Source organism: Propithecus coquereli, unplaced genomic scaffold (assembly GCF_000956105.1).
Source record: "Propithecus coquereli isolate 6110/MARCELLA unplaced genomic scaffold, Pcoq_1.0 Scaffold381, whole genome shotgun sequence".
Taxonomy (NCBI): domain Eukaryota; kingdom Metazoa; phylum Chordata; class Mammalia; order Primates; family Indriidae; genus Propithecus; species Propithecus coquereli.
The window spans coordinates 573,908-593,223 of record NW_012149519.1 but is presented as its reverse complement, the minus strand read 5'-3'; the positions used below and the strand labels follow the sequence as shown (position 1 = coordinate 593,223).

General features: G+C 45.4%; 1 protein-coding gene and 1 pseudogene across 1 annotated transcript in view; one reads left to right on the top strand and one right to left on the bottom strand.

Annotated features, from left to right (window-relative positions):
• The window catches only part of LOC105816673, a 120,912-nt pseudogene extending 120,455 nt beyond the window's left edge, over positions 1–457 (bottom strand).
• An 879-nt stretch (positions 458–1,336) lies between these two features.
• The window catches only part of GRIN2B (glutamate receptor, ionotropic, N-methyl D-aspartate 2B), a 448,376-nt gene continuing 430,396 nt past the window's right edge, over positions 1,337–19,316 (top strand). Inside the window, exon 1 of the mRNA XM_012652167.1 lies at positions 1,337–1,525. The gene's annotated coding sequence lies outside the window, so the exon portion shown is untranslated. The remainder of the gene's footprint in view (positions 1,526–19,316) is intronic.

Below are 19,316 nucleotides of genomic sequence, written 5' to 3'. Positions count from 1 at the left end.
GAGTCGTGAACTTCCGAACCCCCGAGACGCATCATTCATCCTGCTTTGCAGGAAAGGAAACCCCTCAATCCCCCGCCACCGGCCACCCCTCTCCGGAGACTGCAATCGCGGAGGCGCTCAGAGCCGGTACGTGAATATTCGCTCTGGAGTCTCTCGTTTGGATTTTGGGGTTTGGGGGGATCAGGCAGATAAAGGGTCGAAGCAGCGAAACCGTTAACCAACCTGGTGTTAGGTAAAGCTCTTAAATCCAGTAGCACCCGGCACTTGCTAATTTGGACGTGGCTTTTTTTGGGGGGGGAGGGGTGGAGAATGAGGGGGTAGGGTTGTCTCTGGTCGTTTTTAGGGGGTTAATCCCCTCACCTAGCAGAGGCTGGGCAGCGGTGCCCCGGGCCGGAGCCACGCGCGCGACCATCCGTCCAATCGACACGTTGCAGGTGAAGCCCCGTGCGCTGCACATCGGCGCGGCGGCGGCGTGAGTGTGCGCGGGGGTGAGTGTGCGCGGGGGTGAGTGTGAGTGCGCGCGCGGGGCGCGTGCGCGTCGGGGGCGTGTGTGTGCGCGTGTCAGTGTGCCCCTTCCGAGAAATGCCCAGTGTGCACCCCGTGCACAATCAGAACCCATTCAGCACAAGCCCGGGGTGGGAGGAGGCGCTGCTGCCGGAGGCGATGGGGAGAGCGAGACAGACGTGTCAGCAGCAATGCAGATGGGGCTGGGGGCCGCACTTGCTGGCGAGTTAAGTGGGGATTGTGTTTCTGCTCGTGTGTGAGTGTGTGTTGCTCTATCGTGCCTCTTCTCCCTCCTTTCCTCCTTCCTTCCCACTTCCCTCCTTCGCTCCCTCCCTCCCTTTCCCCTCTTCCATTCAGGTTGGCTTTCCCACCTCTCATCCATGCCTGTCCCAGGAATGGTATAGCCAGACCTTTTCTGAATTATTTATAGACCGGTACCAGCTGTTTTCAATTCCTCTCGTGTGCACTCTGTGGGAAATGCGGGGTTTCCTCCCCCTTTTCCTTAAAACGAATTGATATCTTTTTCGGAATGCATTTTTCTCACCCTCCGGGGGACACTCGAATCAAACCCTGACCGCCTCTTTTTCCCCCTCAGGAAGGGGACGCTTTGGGAATGACCATGCTCCACGGAGGGACGGAGCCGGCCCCCAGCTTCTCTACACAGAGCCTCCTCCACTAAAGCTCCAAAAATCAAAAACCATAATTGCCAGAAGAATCATTCAAAATATATTCCAGCCACTAACCTCACATGCACACGGAATAATTACTCTGGATTCTGCATTGTGAGCTGCTCTCCACACCCTGAATTACCTTTGAATTAAATCTTTTTTTCTTTGAATCTGCATCTCTTCGAGACACAAGATTAAAACAAAATTTACGCTAAATTGGATTTTAAATTATCTTCCGTTCATTTATCCTTCGTCTTTCTTATGTGGATATGCAAGCGAGAAGAGACTGGACATTCCCAACATGCTCACTCCCTTAATCTGTCGGTCTAGAGGTTTGGCTTCTGCAAACCAAGGTAGGGCAAATTCTATTTTATTTTTTCCTCACCTGGGGTAGGGATTCCTTGTTTTATCATTTTCTTGGAGTCCCTCAAGTGGATCTTTTGGGAAGAAAAGGTCACAAGATATTAAAATAATGCTGTTTTGGGGAAAAGGCTTATTGCAAAGAGGGAAATCTCCCATGTTATTTCTTTTCCTTCTCTCATCTAACAGGTTTTGGGTTTTGGGGGGGCAGTGGGGGTGGGGGTATGTAGGCACGAAAGATGCTGGATGGCATAAGGGATATATATATATATCTATATATGTATGTATGTATATATATGCATGCAGACACAGCCAGCCAGGAGACCTGTGTGATTTTCGATTTAAATAGCATTTTATTCACCCAGAGACAAGGCTCTGATTTTTATGGGAATCTAGAAATCTTTTTTCCCCCCCCCAGGCTGGCTTTTTCCCCTTGTCACCTTGGTGCCTCTCCCTATCTCCTATCTTTACCTTCCTAGGCATCCTTTCTATGCCCTTTAAAAATAAAAATAATGATTGAGATCATTGTGGTTGTTGTCCTGAAATCCACTTGCTGTATAAAGGGTTTACACTGGCCCCAGTGATCCCGGGAGGCCTATTGCAGAGGGACAGGTCTAGGTGGGGGATAGAGCTGCTCTAAGAACACCTGGAATTGAAGGATGCTGCAGGTTAAGAGGACTTAAATCTTAAGCTCAGAAAGAAGGAATTCTGTCAATATTCTGCTTTTAATTTGTATTTTTTGAGTGCTATTATTTTTGAGCTGTAAATTTCTCCTTCTGTCTACACATCTATTTATACCCACACATCCTCCAAGCAAACTGTTACTTCCACACTCTTGCAAAATGGCTATCTTGCAGAGTTCTAAAATGCTATGCATGTGGAAGGGGTGCAGAATTCGACACGTGAGTCTTTGTGTTAAACAAAGAGATGTGCTGTTTGCATGTGTTAGTCTTGTATCCTCAAAAATAGAATTAATACTTTAATTTTTTCCCTTTGATCAATTTTTACAATATGTGAAATGTGGTTAGGCAATATTTTAATGCGCTTGGAAAGAGAAATAGCAGGAGAAATGGAAAAGACTTAGCTAATGACTCTTCAGCTAGTCACTCATGCAATCCAAGACAACTCCTGAGAAAATCAGATCATCCATGTGTTGGAGGGCCATGATGGTGAGTGCAGGGCTCTTCTCTTTGCCCCACTGACCATGCAACCCCAAACTCCGAAGGCGTCCAAATGCAGCAATCAGGTTGGGATGAAGATGTTCAAAAATGTGTAGCAGAATCATTAGCATCAATAGTCTTTCTAAAAGTACCCCCCCCACCAATCTTTTTTCTGGCATTTTTTTATAACAATCCAAAATACTAAAGGGACGTGGGGGAAGTGGTGCATGGTCCTTGTCACTCAGCATGACAGTAGATGATAGTTCTTTATTGTACAGAAAGGATGGATGTAATCTAAACTCACTATCGTCCTCTCCTAGGTTCCATTCTTTTGAGCTTTTATTGCTGAAATGCTAATCTGTAACCATGGTGTAATCAGAGTGAGCGGGTGGGACCCCTCTTTGAACCATGTTTTCACCGTGTCTACAAATAGCTGAGGTTATCTGGTGTGTGCTCACCTTAGAGACACCTGAGCTGGTTCTCCATCTGCTTCTGCTCCTTCAAGTAGGAGGATGAACTCTTAATTTTACTTCAAAATAGAACAGAGGTATGGGTGAGAAAGGCAGCTCCATGTGCAATGATTTCATACATACAGGTAGACAAGGAGAGGAGGGTATCTGCAGGGCACATGGCTCCTTTTGCATCCCTGGTGCCTATGACACTGGAACTCTACACCCAATAGGTCCTTCGGAATGTTTGTTGGTGATGAGGTTGACAAGGAGGCCTTTTGACAGGGTCTCAGCCACCTCATTTGTCTGGAATACCAATGGATGAAGCTGGGTTCCAGGCTGTCGTTAGTTGGCCCTAAGACTAGACAAAGGAGAATAGGTTAAAGAGGGAGGGTGTTAAGGAAGAGAAGAAAAAGTGGGTGGGAAAGCTATAAAGAGAAAGGAAAGGTAGTCCAACTGGAATGGGCTTGTTAGGACCCAAGGAGGAATCGCCACAGGTGGTCTCTACCTTTTTGGCATCCAGAGCCATTTTGGAGACCCTGGTAGGAGGCAGGTGTTGCCCATTCTCGTGGACATTCTCCATAAGGCCATGACTCAGTGGCGTTCTGGGCTGTCTCGGGGTCATTGTTCTCTCCCCGTTTTTCCCTCACAGCACAAAGACCTGACGGGGTTCTATTTTGTCTTCTCTGCTTTTGCCACCCACCCTCCAGCCCCCCACACAGTGTGGGTTACATGGGAAAGAAATGTAGCCGCTGGTGGGAGGCAGAGCAAATTTAATTTCAATTGAGGAGCCTCCATGATGTGCAATTAAGAAAAAAAAAAGGAAATAAAGACTTCCCAGGAAAACACAGCTAAGGATGTTAGATTGATGATTTCAAGGGAAATCATTGATGTTTCAGAACATCATGGCTATCTTCTGTATATGTGTCTCAGGTGTGGAAAAGCATGATGGATCTGTGAACACAGAACGATATGGCAGTTTAGGTACAGATGTTAACATGCAAAGAGAGGAGCAGGGTGTGCTATTGGATTATCTAATTTTTTCTCTCCCATTGGTCCTAGCCTTAGCAAGCCTGTCTGTCTGAAGAACCTTGCTTTGCTACTGTATGTATGTAATTTTTGTCAGGATGAATGCAGGCAGAGAGAATAAGTAAGGAGGCAAAATTACAGGAAAGGAGGGGAGAGAGAAAAATCCCTCTGTTCACTACTTTGCACACCAAATGCCTTTCCTTTAGGCTGATTGAGAAGAGCGACTTCCTCTGGAGAAGGGATGAACAGCAGGAACCTCAATTTTGTGTTCCTGCTTTACCTCCAGAAAGATGGCTTCAGAACCTTGACCGTCTTCCTTGACCTTTATGTACAAGCACCCAGCCTTGTGTGGGGAGGGGCAGTGGGCGCCTGGGAGTTGGACACGTGGACTGAAATTGGTTGGTGGAATGAGTGGGGTTTGACAGGGAGAAGCAGAACTGAGCCGATCCGGCCTTTGGCTTTGGATGTTACCTTGTAAAACATTCTTCCAGTTCCTCCAGGAATATAACAAACCCAGGGGCAGGATTTTTTTTTTTTTTCTATTTTCTTGTTTGAGAATCTGAAAATGAAGGTGACATCTCCACTACTATTAACAGGTCAAAGCAAAAATGTTGTTAATATTTATGGACTATGAAATGCAAAAGGAGGCAGGAGAACGGACAAGTGGTATGTGAAAAAATCATAGCCATAAATAAGCATCTAGAAGCCAGGGAAGAGAAAGAAGCTAGGGTTGAACTCACCATTCTAAAGGTTTGGAAAAGTATCGTTCTGAGTGAAAGCCTTCTCTCCTTAATAACGAAGACCGGGGCCGACAAAACCACTCATCTTGTGTATCTTGTCGGGGTCAGGAGTGGATGAGCTGGAAAAATTAAGCTCCTCCTTTTCCTCAGTGCCATTCTACACCATCCTTAAGAATTCTAGAAATTTCTTCCTTTCAGTAAACTATACTTTCGGTCTCTGCTGCTGTGCATACGATGGCTACTGGTATTGTTTCTCTCTGTAAATAAATATAGATCAAAAGAGTTACTGGTCTAATGAATTGTTCACATTTATTAAAGTGCATCTCCTCTTTGCAACCACAAGAAGAAGTCTCCAGGGAGAGTAGATTAGCGGTTGAATTGATATTATCTTCCAGAAGGAGGCTGAAGATAGAAGAGCAGAATGTAGGCAGGATGAGGGGGCAGGCTTACTTAGCAGGGGTGGGTGACTGAGGCTCACCTGTGGCTGCTAATGGTATATCTGTGGCCATTACACAAAATCCATTGTGTGGTGAACTTTTGGGGGATGTGAACCCAGAGAAGTGTGTTCAGGAACCTTTGGATGTGTCCTGGATGCTCTCCAACCACCTTATTTTTTCTTTTTACTTCCTAGCACTTTTGGCTTAGGTTGGCAGAAAAAGGGACCGAGTGCATGTATTGTCCCCTTGTTGAAACTCTCCACCACTGCCCCAGGCCATGTGATGGCTTTGCTTTCTGTGCTCACCAGCACTTGTTCATGCTTCTTAGTACCCTTTATCCGAATTTTGTTTATAGGCTCTGTTTCCCTAAGAAGTCCGTGAACGCCTCAAGGGAGGGAGAGATGTTTTATTCATCTTGGAATCATTTATACCTAGCATAGTGACTGGCACATAATAGATACTCAGAAAATATTAAATGAATGAAGGGAGAGAAGAAGTGAAATATTAATTGGTCAACGATGCTATTGTTTGTCCTGGTGGGTATGGAAAGTGTTGAAGTTATGCTGTTAGATGAGATCAAGAATGTCAGAGCTCTGTGACACTTTAGAAAGCATGTGCTCCGACCTCATTTAATAAAGATGAAGAAACTGAGATCCAGGGACATTAAGTGATTTGCTTGAGGTTGTGTAGCCCCTTAGTGCCAATGCCTTGTACACCACACCATTGATGAGAGAAATGTGGAGGTTATCTGTGGGTCTCAAATGTCTACATTAGTGCTTCTCAAACTTTATTGTATATCGGAATCATCTGGGGATCTTGTTAAAATGCACATTCTGATTTGGTAGATCTGAGGTGGAGCACAGCACTCTGTATGCCTAACAAGCTCCGAGGTGGTGCCAAAGTTGCTGGACATGATGGGTCTACACCCTCCCTGCACGCAATTATAGGCCAGAGCTAACATTGGTAGTTCTGCATGTGTTCTGCTTTTGGGACTCCCAGCAGTTCTGCTTTGTCTTAAAAAAAAAATCAGAACGTTCACCCTTTTCCTCTCTTATTTCACTCTTCCACCCATGTACATCTTTTGCCTCTTCCCTTTTCATCCTCTGTGCTTTTTTATTCTGATCCTTCTTAAAACTGATCTTCTCTGTCTTATGTTTTATGTCCTCTTGCTTTGTTTTGTCTCTTTTTTAATGACTCTTCTTTTTCACACTATCCTCTTCTTTTATTCATTTTTATGTCTTTTGCTCTACTCAATTATTCAACAAACATTTGTTAAGAACCAGTATTTGTCAAACATTGCATTATGAAAAGGAATTGGCTCTGGTCTGTACCTTCCTGTAGCTCATGATCTAGTAGGGTAGATGTGTGTAAGGAGATAATCATATACTTAGGGAAGATCTATAAAGGAGAGACGCCTGGGAGAGTGAGGAGGGCTTCCTGGAGGGGTTGGCATTTAAATCATGTCTTGAAGAATAAATAGGAGTTTTGTAGGAGAAGGAGAGCAGGGGACAGACAGCAAATGGAGAGGCAAGGTGGTGTAAGGGGCAAGTCTCCTGCTCTTTCTCACATCCCTTAACTCAGGGAGAAGAGCAACACAGGAACGGCTGGCTCTTTGATTAGGAATTTCAGATTCCAAACAACGAGGCCAGAGAATAAAGCCAGGGTCTTCTTAAAAGGAGAAGAAAGAAGCTGTAAATTCTGCTTTAGTGATTCTACAGCTAATGATTCCTAGCCCTGTTTATTAGACTTGCCTCTAGAATGAGCAAATGATTCAGTTTTCATCTTAGACCACTGGATTGCAACAAACTTCGGTGATGGCCATTACAAAGAAAGGGACAGCTGTTAGCTGGTTTGTGTCCAAGAAGAGAACTGGATCCTAGCCCAGGCCAAGCTACACAGAATGGAGGACCAGCCTAGCCCATGTGTTTCTGGAGTAGGGAGGTAGAAATCTGCCGTGCCCTTCAGACAGCAGCTGCTTTCTGGGATGGCAACGGGGAGCGCTGGATGAAGAGGGCTTCAGTTATTCCTAGGGGAGTCACACAATGCTTTTTGGTAGCCTTTCTGGAGTGGCCTGGTATTTTAGAAGTTTTTACTCCCAGGGATGCCCAGGTGTCGAGATGCTGGGGAGACGCCGTCAGTCACCTCCTGATTAAACTGCAGTGTTGGTGCCTAAGGAAAGATGCCTTCAAAGTTGATGTTTCCCTAGATTTTATTTGCATCTTCTTCTGCTCCCCATCCTTCTACGCTTTATCTACACTTTAACCATTTCTCTGAACACTGTGGTTCGTATTCACTTTATTAGCAAAAGGAACCTAAGACCAGCCTGAAGACTTTTTAAACGTCCATTACGTGTAAAGGGAATATCCTGAAGATATGTGGTGAGTGAATGCCCACCACGGGCTGGCTTAAGGGCCATGCATTCCACAGTGACTTGAGGGGCAGGGTAGTGGAGGCATAGTGATGAGGCTGTGCCTAGGAGCCCCGGGAGAGGGGACAGGAGGAGAAGCCAGGCCAGCCCTGTAGGAATGGCAGACCTGGAAGGAGAGGAAAGCTACAGGCTTTGACTCTCCTTAGAGTCCAGCTTGGTGAGGGGGAGAATATCTGCAGCAGAGAACTTCCTAGATTAGGACAATTTAAGGCTTCGATTAATTAACCCACTGGCCTGCTCACTCAACTCGCAAAAGGCAAACTATATTATTGTCGCGCCATCCTCCGTGTCTTTGCTCACTGTCTCACTTGGACTGTGAATTTCTTTCTTGAGAAAGAAACATCAAGCTTAAAGTTTTCATCAATCTTTATAGAGAGTAGACCCTCTCAGGGCTTCAGCTGATTAGAATTTCTTAGGAAATCAGATCCCGTTTCTTTCTGAGAGGAGGGACTTAAAAACAATGGCTGGATAAAAACACTGCATTGTCAGGGGATGGGAGAAGAGAAGTCTCAGGGGAAACATGAAGCTTAGGCGACGTCTTTCATTCTTTCTCCCATAGCAAATCATACTCTGCGAAAATGGCCAGACATACTGAAGCAATCCTCCCACGTTATAGGGGCCATAGTCTGGTCACACACATGTATGTCCCAACAGTTTGTGCCTTTGGATTAGAGATCAGTGTCTTGCATGTGTGTCCCAATACTCACACAACACCCACACCCACACACACTAGACTTATGTATGTGTGGATATGTTTGTTCAGTGACTTACCTACCAAATACATTAGCCAAAATGATTTTAAATGCATGAAATGCGTGTGTGCAACTTAGGTATATGCATGTGGGGTGGGTACGTGGCATGGGGTGATGCAGCATTAATGCTGACAGTCCTGTGGGGATTACCTGTCCTCCCCAACAACCGCCATTCAAAACTATGAAAATAGACCTGAGGTTAGCTACATCATCGAAGGCCACATGCATGTGGCAGAGCCTCATCCACTGAATCTCATTTCAGTGTTTTCCCCTCCATTGCCCTGCCCCGCACGTCACCTTGGAATGCATGTCCCTTAAGTCAGCCAGTGGTGTGCATTTGGGCCCATTCACATATCTCAGAGCCCAGAGGAATCCCTTCATATGTAATGGGTCTTTAAAAATGTTAGGTTTTTCTAGGCTATCCAGCGGATGCCTACATGATAATGAAAGAGGTGGTAATCTTAGGCATCGGAGGCTTGTATTTGGTTCTGCTCATGCTACTTTACTTTGGGGGCCACGTGCAAACCATGGACTCTGGGCCTCGATGTTCTCATTTCTGTAACAGTGACAATAGTCTAAACTGGTGATTCTTAACCCCACTTCAATAACAGAATCATCCACTGAGCCGAAACAAAAACAGATACAAAAAACTAAACAACAACAACAACAACCCCAAATAGTTAAATTAAAATCTGTCAGGGAAGGATCCAGGAAGTGGTCATTTAGAAATCTTCCCCAGGATTCTAAGGTGCAGCCATATTTGAGGACCACTCGGCAGGATGATTGACAAGGCACCTGTTTGCTCTAAGCATTATGTTATCTGAGCATTTTAACATGTACAGTGAGACTCTATCACTTTTAAACCACTATATGATTAGTAGAGGGTCCCTGGTCCAGAGGTCAAAAAAAGTTGGATATGAGGGGATCTAGTCTACAGAGTGCACACAAGGGGTGGAGATGATGGTTGAATGCAGGGCAAGCTGTGTTTACCCCGTTTCCGAGCTCTCCCAACACTGATGCAGGCCTGGTGTTGAAAGTTAGGAAACTCAAGGAGAATGCTTTCCCTGACACCCTAGACACAGGTGTGGCTGTGAAATAGGGCAAGTGGCCCTCATTTCTGCAAACATCCACTGATCCACTTAGTCTTTATCGAGGGTGCCCCATTTCTTGTTTTGGAGAGAAAGCCTCATTTCACTCCTTTGTAACACTGTAAATGTAGGAAAACTATTAATAAATGGGGCTGGATAAAGCAGACCCTGATTGACTGGTGAGGGGTGTGAATGGTGCAATTATCTTAGTGCTGGTTAGAACTCACTAGCCCCGTTACCCTCCCTCTCAGTGCCTGAAGTAGAATATTAAAGGCACGAAGAAAAGCAAGAGGGTGGGAGGCATTAAGATGTCGCTCTTCTCTGACTGTAACTTTAATCACTGATTATTAGGCTGGCTGGGTTAATAGTTTTCTCACATCCTTCCTTTTTGGCTTCCTCCCTTCCCTGTTTTAAAATAAATGTGAACCTAAATGTACAGAGGCAAGACCAAAAAACCCCTAGATTTATGGATCTGTGTTCCTTTAAACAGATAAACCACAAAAGAGTAAAAACATTAGTTCTCTTTTGGACTTCTGCTAATAGCCATTGGAGATGAGAGAGAAAATTTATGAGTGTGGTTTGGACTCTCCCGTGGTGTGTGGTGGGCTATACAGTGGTGTGAGGCACTGAATATTTAGGAGAAAACTGAGACATGTACTCATGGATCTGCATTTCCAAATATCTGTTGGCCGGCCCTACGCAGGCAAAACATCCAAATCATGGAGGTACTGCAGCCCTTACCCTTGGATTTGTTGGCATGCAGATCAGCGTTACCCGTGAGTTCTGTGGAGCCATAAGTGATGTCTTTTGGGTTTGCTGCTCTCCCTCTTACCACCTTGTTAGCCACTCCAGAATTGTTTCTGAGCTTGAGGCGGAATGGAGAAAATTTCAGTCCTTTTCTGATTTTGTTTACAGCTGTATTCTGGTTTTTTCTTTAGCTCACATAGGAAGAAACACTGCAGAAAAAAAAAAAATCTACGCTGACCAATACAGGTGCTCAGATTTGGAAGATCTTTCTTGGGAAGGAGAATGTTGACCCTTTGGGTCTTTGACGAAAGAAATACTGGATGGGTTTTTTAAGAGCCTGCACATAGAAGAGAAATCACTTCTGTTTAAAAGCGATCATATTTGTTAAAAGTAATCACATTTGATTAATTTTTCACTTTACCTTGAGGACAAGATTCATGCTTTATGTCATTTTATGTCTTCAGTGCTTAGCGGAGTGCTTTCTGCACGTGGTCAGCGCTCAGAAAATGCTGATCGTCAGTAGAGATAATGGTGGAAGTGAATGTGCATTGAGGATAAAGTTGACATGTTTATGCCTTTTATGTTTCCATTGCCCTGCCATCCAAGCAACTCTTAATGCTCTGGGTGAGATTTACTGGGGTTGAACAGATGAAAGTATCTTCAGTGCCAGCTTTAGGCTGATGGAGTGAAAATATACCCATTCCTCAGTGCCTCGCTTCTTTGTCCGAGCTTCCTTTCACATTGTGTTCAATACGTGCGTTTCTTCACAAAGCTCTCTCACCACTGAAGATGCTGTTCCTCTTCCCTTCAAGTTCTGTGTAAATACTACCCGTTTCTCAAGGTTCATCCTGAAGGCAGTCTCCACCATGAAGTCTTGCCTGACCTCCTCAGCCAGAAATAAGCTCTCTCAAGTTGTTTGTTCACCTATTCCTTTTCTCGTCCCTCTGTTTATAATACTCTTCTTATGCTGCCTTTTGGGACAAATCCTTTGAGGGCTCTTTCATCTAGTATCCCCCAGTCATCTTCACCGTGCAGGGCTTTCTGGCATCATTTACAAAGATGCCTTGATTTCAACATGAAATTCAGGGTTGGCACTGAAACTCATAAACAATTGCAGTGACCATAGCAGACAGCCTGGTTTATTGATGAATTTGCATTTAGGTAACTGAGACAGAGATCAGGGAAAGGAGTGAGAAGATCCTGGAATTAGGTAATCAGAATTTGTAGATCATTTTAAAGACAATTGGTGGAATGAAACTGCTAAGAATTATTGCTGTCAGTCCAAATATAATAGTTATCTATGAGGAATGGCCTCACCTTTGCTTGAGACAATTTTTTGTTGGAATTGAGGCGTGAGTTGGCAGTAGATATTTGTGTTGTGCCCGTTATATTTTAGGTTATGTTAACATATGTTATCTCATTTAATTCTCGCCACAAGGCTGATCTTCTCAGATGGACAGAGTGAGGATTAGAGAGGTCAAGGTTACACAACCGTAAGTAGCAAGCCAGGATTCCAACTCATATCTTCTGATTCTAACCCCTGGCTTCTTAAATTATATAAAGCTGCCTCTCTATAAAGAAAGATAAAGATTTATGTTGCATGTGGAAGAACTCATAAACAGCATGTACTTTGAAACTTCAGCTAATGTGACTTTTTTCTAGATCTCTTCTATTTGGGCTTTGTTCTTGGTTAAAGAAGAAGTTGTTTTAAAATGGAACCCTACAAAATAGCCAATTTCTGGATTGGTGAGGATGAAGGGTGAGAAGTTCATGGCACTGGCCATAAGCATCTCCTTGGTTTCACATATAGCAAAGACTTGGACATCATCTTCTTGGCCTGCTCCTACCACTCTATAAACATATTTCGCCTCGAAGCTTGAAGATTCTAGTTCCTCTAAGAGGGAGACATCCACTTCCCACTGCTCGTTTAATCTTGGACATTTTGAAGATTACCCATTTTCTTGTATCTATTTCTTTCTCAAACCCATTTGTGGACTACTACTTTGAGTGGAGACTCATGGTTAGTGCAAGGGAGTGGCAGTCAGAAATACTGCTTTGTTGTTGGATTTTATTATTAACAGGAATCATTATTGTTAAAAGGGACAGTCAAAAAAAAGATATGAGGGAGCTAGTTTTGTTTCAAATGTATGTATCAACTATTGACTCGGAAAGTGGTTTTATATAAAGTAAACTTATAAAACAAAAGTTAAATTCCTTAAGTCCTTATTTTTCTGTTAAGAAAGAGGATAAAACTGGTGGCTCACACTTGTAATCCTAGCACTCTGACAGGATGAGACAGGAAGATTGCTTGAGGTCAGGAGTTCGAGACCAGCCTAAGTGAGAGCGAGACCTCATCTATACCAAAAATAGAAAACTTAGCAGGGCTTGGTGGTGCAAGCCTGTAGTCCCAGCTACTCAGGAGGCTGAGGCAGGAGGATCGCTTGAGCCCAGGAGTTTGAGGTTGTAGCGAGCTATGATGACACCAGTGCACTCCGCCCAGGGCAACAGAGTGAGACTTGGTCTCAGGGGGGTGGTCGAGGGGGAAAGAAAGAGGATATTTGTTGGTGCCACACAGAATTCTGATGCCTTAGCTTCACTGCATGCATATCTTTAAACCACTTTTCAGTGACTTGAAGCCAGGTAGGCTTGAGGAAGGAGCACTGACCGAGGGCCCTGGCTGTCAGGTCCCTTGTCAGCCCCAGCCTGGCCCACGCTGTGTGATTCAGGCAAGTTATACAACCTCGGTGAACTTGCTTCCTCCTCTGTAAAATCAGGTCTTTAGGGGAGACAGTTATTGTGTTGTGATCAAATGAGGAAATGTAAAAAATCTTCTCAAGCCATAAGTTTAATGCACACACCCGCAATATGCAATGATAATTAATAGCTCCATCCTGCTGCAAATAACTGGTTTTCAATGGATTATATGGCCTTCAGTGCAGCACGTCCGCTCCCAGTGGATGAGAAAGCGGAGAATATCTAATGGGGAAGACAGGTGGAGAGTGGCGACGTAGTCAGCATCCTGAACACAGACCAGCACCTAGGCAGGTGACCTGCAGGTTTTAATCTTTGGTCTGTGTCTCTTTCCCAGGTTCTCTTTCACGGTATTTATTGAGAAAACTAGATAAAGACTTGCCAGAAAGGAGATCAAGACGAATCTTTCCAGCTTTATGTGTGGAACTATTTTTTTCCAGACTTATCTTTTATCTTTACACGATCCAAGAAGAGTAGAGATGGAGACAGGGACACAAGCCGAGGAAAGGAGGCTGTGAAAGTCTCTTCTGCACTCCAGGCCTGCCTCCTGCCTCTCGCTCTGCCCACCTTACCTTGGGCAACTCCTGCCTCACCCATCTTCAAGGTTTGGCTCAGGGATCCTCTGCTCTGGGCCTTCCTGGTCCCCGCAGGCTGGAACACTGCCCTGTTCCTGCTCCCACAGCTGTACCCTGGTGTAGAGGGATTGCTACTGTGTTTCTGTCCTGCCCACCCACAGTGTAAATTTCTCAAGGGCAGAAGCAGCATCCCCCCTCGTGTCCCTGTGTGTGCCTGGCAGAGTGCTGGCACATGGTGGATATGGAATAAATTGCCCCTACCTTGCTATGGAGCACCGACAAGCCCTGTGCTTAGTGCTTTGCATACATCAACTCTCATAACCCTGCCAGCCACCTTAAGAGGTATGTCAAATTATTACCTGCATCTTACAAATGGGGACACCAAGATGCAAACACATTAAAAACTTGCTTAGCTTAAGTGGCAGAACCAGGATTTGAACCCAGCAGTTTGGCTTGAACTCACACGCTTAGTTAGGCTCTTTGCTCTACAGCTTTGAAGTACATGCTTATGGTAGATTTGATGGTCAGAGACTTAGCAGAAACATATTGTGTGTCCGATTCTACGTAATGAGGATAGTGGAGAAAGAGACGAGGGTGCACAACAGAATTTGAAAAGCGGTTAGGACCTGGATTTGTACAAATATTTGTGGACCTCGTTCTTCCCATGTGCTCATTAACTATAGGAGACACTCAGGAAGTCTTCCAGACATGCATAGGAATGTAATTAATGCAATTATTGTTGAGTTGTGCAGAGGGTGAAGTGGGTTGTATTTTCAGCACTTGTACGTCTCAGCTGCTTGCTGTCATCTTCGGGTTTCTTACCTTTTCCTGGCTACCATATTCTCCATCCTTTCTGACTGCAGTGTAACATGGGGGCAGGTACAGAAAACAGTGGTTACAAGTAAGGACCGAGGAGCCAGACTGCCAGGGTTTATGTTCTGACCCTGATTTATTTATTGGGCAAATGTTTTCACCTCTCTGTGCTGCCAGATTCCTTATCTATAACATGGGGTATTAATAATTCTGCCTTTTTAGAGTTGTTATGAGCATTGAGTGAGTTATTTCACTTTGAGAAGTCCTTGTCACAGAGCAAGCATTCCATGAGTATTAATCACTGTGATGCCCCTGCCCCCAACCCACTAGGTGCTCTACTCAGAGCCAGTTTGGGTGGTGAGGTGTGATGCTTAGTTGTCCCATGTATGGAGGCTGCAGCCGTTTCCAAATTAGAGGCTTCCTCATCAAGACTGGCATCGACTTCTTTGAGCGTCTCATCGAATCATGCCTGCCCAGAGAGGACTATACGGCCAAGAGGTGAAAGGTTTCTAGACTATTTAGAGAACATGAATTCTTAGTACAAACAATGCAGAAGATACAAATAGGGACCGATTCGTTGAGGATTTAGAAGTTGAAATGAGCCTTGGGCAAAGTCACCATGAGCTGATCAAGTGTAGAATAAAATGGAAAGCTGTAAGGGGAACGAAACAAGCAAACACAATTTGAGAAAGAACAGAAAGGTTTTTCAATGAAAGAAGGCAACTGAGGCAAAGACAAGGCAAACTGGATGTGATAATAACAATCGCATTTCTGGAGTGCTTTATGTTGATAGTTTATGAAGGGCTTTCTCATGTATTTTTTTCTCCATATGTTACGTGATATTCCCAAGAACCCACCAGGAGGAATTCTGGGCATGAACTATTATCCCCATTTTAAAGATGAGGAAATTGAGGTACAAAATGCTCTCGGGATGCAAAGTGCTCTGATTGCCCAAAATTATACCATCGAGAAGAAGAAAGAGCTACAGCTCAAGCCTGCCTTTTCCGAATCTCAAGTCCAGGGCTCTTTTTGCTCCGCCTCTGCCTTGAGATAGTTTAGGAAAGCAGGTTGCTGCCTTAGATGAGAAAGTCTGGAGGAAGCCTGCTTGGATCAACAAAGAGTTTACTCTAAAAAGAAAGTGACCTCAAGGGCAGATGGGCAGGTGGGCATATTTAGGAATGGTGAAGGTTGTGAAGTTTGAAAAGGAAAGGTTGACATCATGCAAAAGATTTAAGGGTTTAGGAGCGATGGAATTATTATCGTTTTACCTCTCTCTCTTTTTCTTTATGTTCTAAAATTTCCACACTTGAGCACATCATTTTTATATTCAGAAAAGATAATTAGGAAATAAAAAATAAAAACTTTAATTACATCAGGAATTAAAGGTAAAGCAGTAAAAGCCATTTCTATAAGAGCAAGAGGTTTATCTTTAATTTCCTAGAAATTTCACTGGGAACTATGATAACATCACACATGTGTGGTGTGTGTGTGTATGTGTGTGTGTAATTTGGATTCTACCATGACTTAGGGAACACAAAACCAGTTTAAAATTGGAGAGGATTTCAAAACATTAGTTAAGGAGAATATGATAAACAACCTCGGTCTTAATGACAGATTCTAAAATGTCTTTAAAGAAGTGGTCACTGCAGGGCCAAAGGCTGCCATTTGGGAAAATCACAGAGGACTGGAAAGATCTCTGAGGGCCAGCTTATAACCTTTTATAAAAGAAAAAGATAATGTCTGGAATTACAAAGTCATGAGCATAAATGTTAGATTGAAAAATATTGAACCTAACAATCAGTTACCAACACCTTGAAGAGCCCAGGGCCCAGGAGCTACCAAAATGGCTTTTTAAAGAACAAATCCTATTAGCTCTGGGCTTCTGTGAGACGTACAGGCTTGGCAGGCTGCAGGAAACTGATATATGTAATTAAGGACAAGTAAGGAAAGTTTTGGATCCGGCTTACCCTGAGATTGTACCTGTTAAACAGGGAAAACAGGCGAGTTAAATAAATGGTGTTCAACGTGGGGTGGTGGCAGCAGTGTGCGTGATTCTTCTCTGGGGGGACTTGGACCCAGCCTCTACTGACATTCTCAACAAGGGTGAGGACAGTGGCCTGCTTCTCCTGTCTGAATGAAGACGGCTGGGCTCCTGCAGAGGGGTGGGGTGTCCTGCCAGGGTCAGCATTGCAGCTGTGGCAGCGAGAACAGCAGCATTTACAGCCCGTGCCGGCCAGGCTGCCCCCCAGACCCACTACCCGCTTTATCTTGCCACCCTCCCACTGCTACCCTGACCCCCAACCCACACATAGATTTGATCAGCGATTCCTAAAATGTATGCGCTGATCCTTATCCCAGAAAAATCCATTTTGTACAAACTCCTCAAATTCCACGCAAGGTATTAGTGGATTTAGGCTCCCTGAAGCCCATTGTGGATGCCAGGTTAAGAAGCCTTGCCCTAGGCCACATGTCTCTGGCACACCCTGGCAGATAGCTATTCCTCTAGTCACTTGTGTCTAGGAGGTGGTGACTTTGGAGAACAGTTTTTCCTTGAGACCCTGACTCCTTTGTTCTTCCAGGATTAATCAGCCTCATGGATTCATTTATAGAATGTTTATGAAGGTTTGTGGCCGAGGGCAGGGCCTCTTTGCTGTGGGATCAGGCTTAATGTCTGTCCTCCAGGAGCCGACAGACCAGGGGGTGAGACTTGGGCAAAAATGGCTGGAGAAAAAAGCAGAGTTAAAGGTGTTTTTAAGGTGCTATAAACCGAGTGACGCAGGAGCACGGGCCATCTGGTCCAGACGTGGGCAAGCCGGCGTGGCCACTCGGGGTGGGGATGCAAGCACTCTGGGAGGAGGAATGTATTCAGACAATACTGGAATAAAGGAATCCTGGCTTCATTGGTGCTCTCTACCGTGTCAGCCACCTCCCAGTGCTCCCGAACAGACTTCGACTCTTGTTTGAGGCCCTGAGAACAAACTCTAGCCACAGCCAGAGATTAATTCTCCATGGGGACCTCAGAGTGAGGACTTCTTAAGATTTCTTGTAAGCTCCTCTTCCCCGCTCCACGAAGTTGATATTCAGTGGAGATGCCGTTCTGAATTCGCTCCGTGCCCTCCTCGCAGTGGGAGGTGTGTCGCTTTCTTCTGCTGGGTGCCAGGCAGTGCCTTTCTAGGACGGCCCAGTCCCAGCAGCCTCAGGGTTTCTAGGCTGCCACTGCGGTGGCTTTTCCACCGAGGCAAACCTGGATTTTGAATAAGTCTGGAAGTAAAGGCTGAAGCCCCGCTACCACTCCCCAGAGAGGCAGCCAGGTGTTTGACATTAAAGGAACTTGCGTTCAGGATCCTGGATTTGCCGCTTGCCACCAGGTGACCTTGGGTAAGGCACTTTACTTTTTTGGCCATGGGCTTTTCCTCTTCCGTACAACGTGGATTATGTGAAGGTTAGATGAGGTGAAGTATGCAAAGCGCCTGGAACTGAGCTCCCTACCTCTCTTGTCCACATCCTATGAGTAATGCTGGCGATTTCTCAGTAGGGCAGGAAAAAGAAAAAGGGATGGTCCTTGCTGGCCTTCTTCATGGTCTCTTTCTCCTACGTAAATGCCTCCCACGGCCTCTTCCTCAGCATCCTCCACTACGGCTCTCGTGCAGAGCAGAAGTACAGAGGTTGGGTCTGTTCGTTTCTGCTGCAAGGGAGACAGTGCAGCGTGTGGAGCCCAGTGCCTGGGATGAGCTCAGGAGCTAGGGAGTGTTTTGGAATAAGTCCTGAAATTCAGTACGTGTAGGGGCGCCATCCAGAGAGATGGTGCGCTGGGGGCCTTGAGTTATTAGAGAGAATGGCAGGAGCAAGGAAAGAGGAAAGCTAAAGAGAGGGAGAGAGAGGGAGAGAGAGAGAGAGAGAGATTGACAAAAGGAAAGTGAGGGAAGTGCCATACTGAGGACATTAACTTTGATCGAGTTCTCTGGCTTTTTCTCCACTTTTTGTGTTAAGGAGGAAAACACCAGGGAGAGAGGGAAAAAAAAGGAAGAGGAAAGGTGAGGGAAAAGGTGGAGAATGAGGGGGCGGAAAGGACTTCTCGCCTTCCCAGAACAGCTGGGAGCACAGGGCGCAGACGGAACGCCTGCTTAACTGTGTTCCCCAGGGAGGGACAGGGCCCACCACCCCCTTCCTCCTTCCTCGCCTGGCTGACGTGGAGGCAGCAGCGGTTTTGGCACACTTCTGGGGGAGAGTCAGAAAGCGACAGCTGCTCTGCCACCCTGGGAAGTTCTGTCTGGACTCTGGGGAGTTTTTGCGACCTCCGCGTGGAGGTCAGCCAGCCTGCCTGCCTGCCAGCCCCTCCTCGGCTTGCTGGGGTGTCACTGTGCTAATCCAGTTCTCTGCCTAGCAGACATTTGCTCTGTGTACATCTCTTTGTCTCGCTCCTGCCTGTAAATGGTGGCAAACAGACATTTTGGGAAGGAATTAAGCATTATGAGTTCACAGAATGTCAAGCATTCAAGTGGCAACTGTAAATCAATTTTGAATTTTTCCTGGTTTGAGGTTATTTGCAGCATGGCGCCTACTTGTAGCGTAGGCAATTCAGGGTTAATCTCACGCAAAACGAATGTAGCTTGCAAAATCTGAGGTGAAGAACTGCAGGCTGGTGGAAATACTGGTCTTTGTGAAAGCCTTCTGTTTCTGTGGGAGAAGGAATGGCATGTATGTGAGGCATCGGGTCTTGATCTCCCTTTGGTGTTGGAATCAGGGGTGGGCATGGGATGAGTGTGGAGGCAAGAAGAGCCTCCCTCTGCTCCCGCCTGGTTCCTCGGTGCAGTT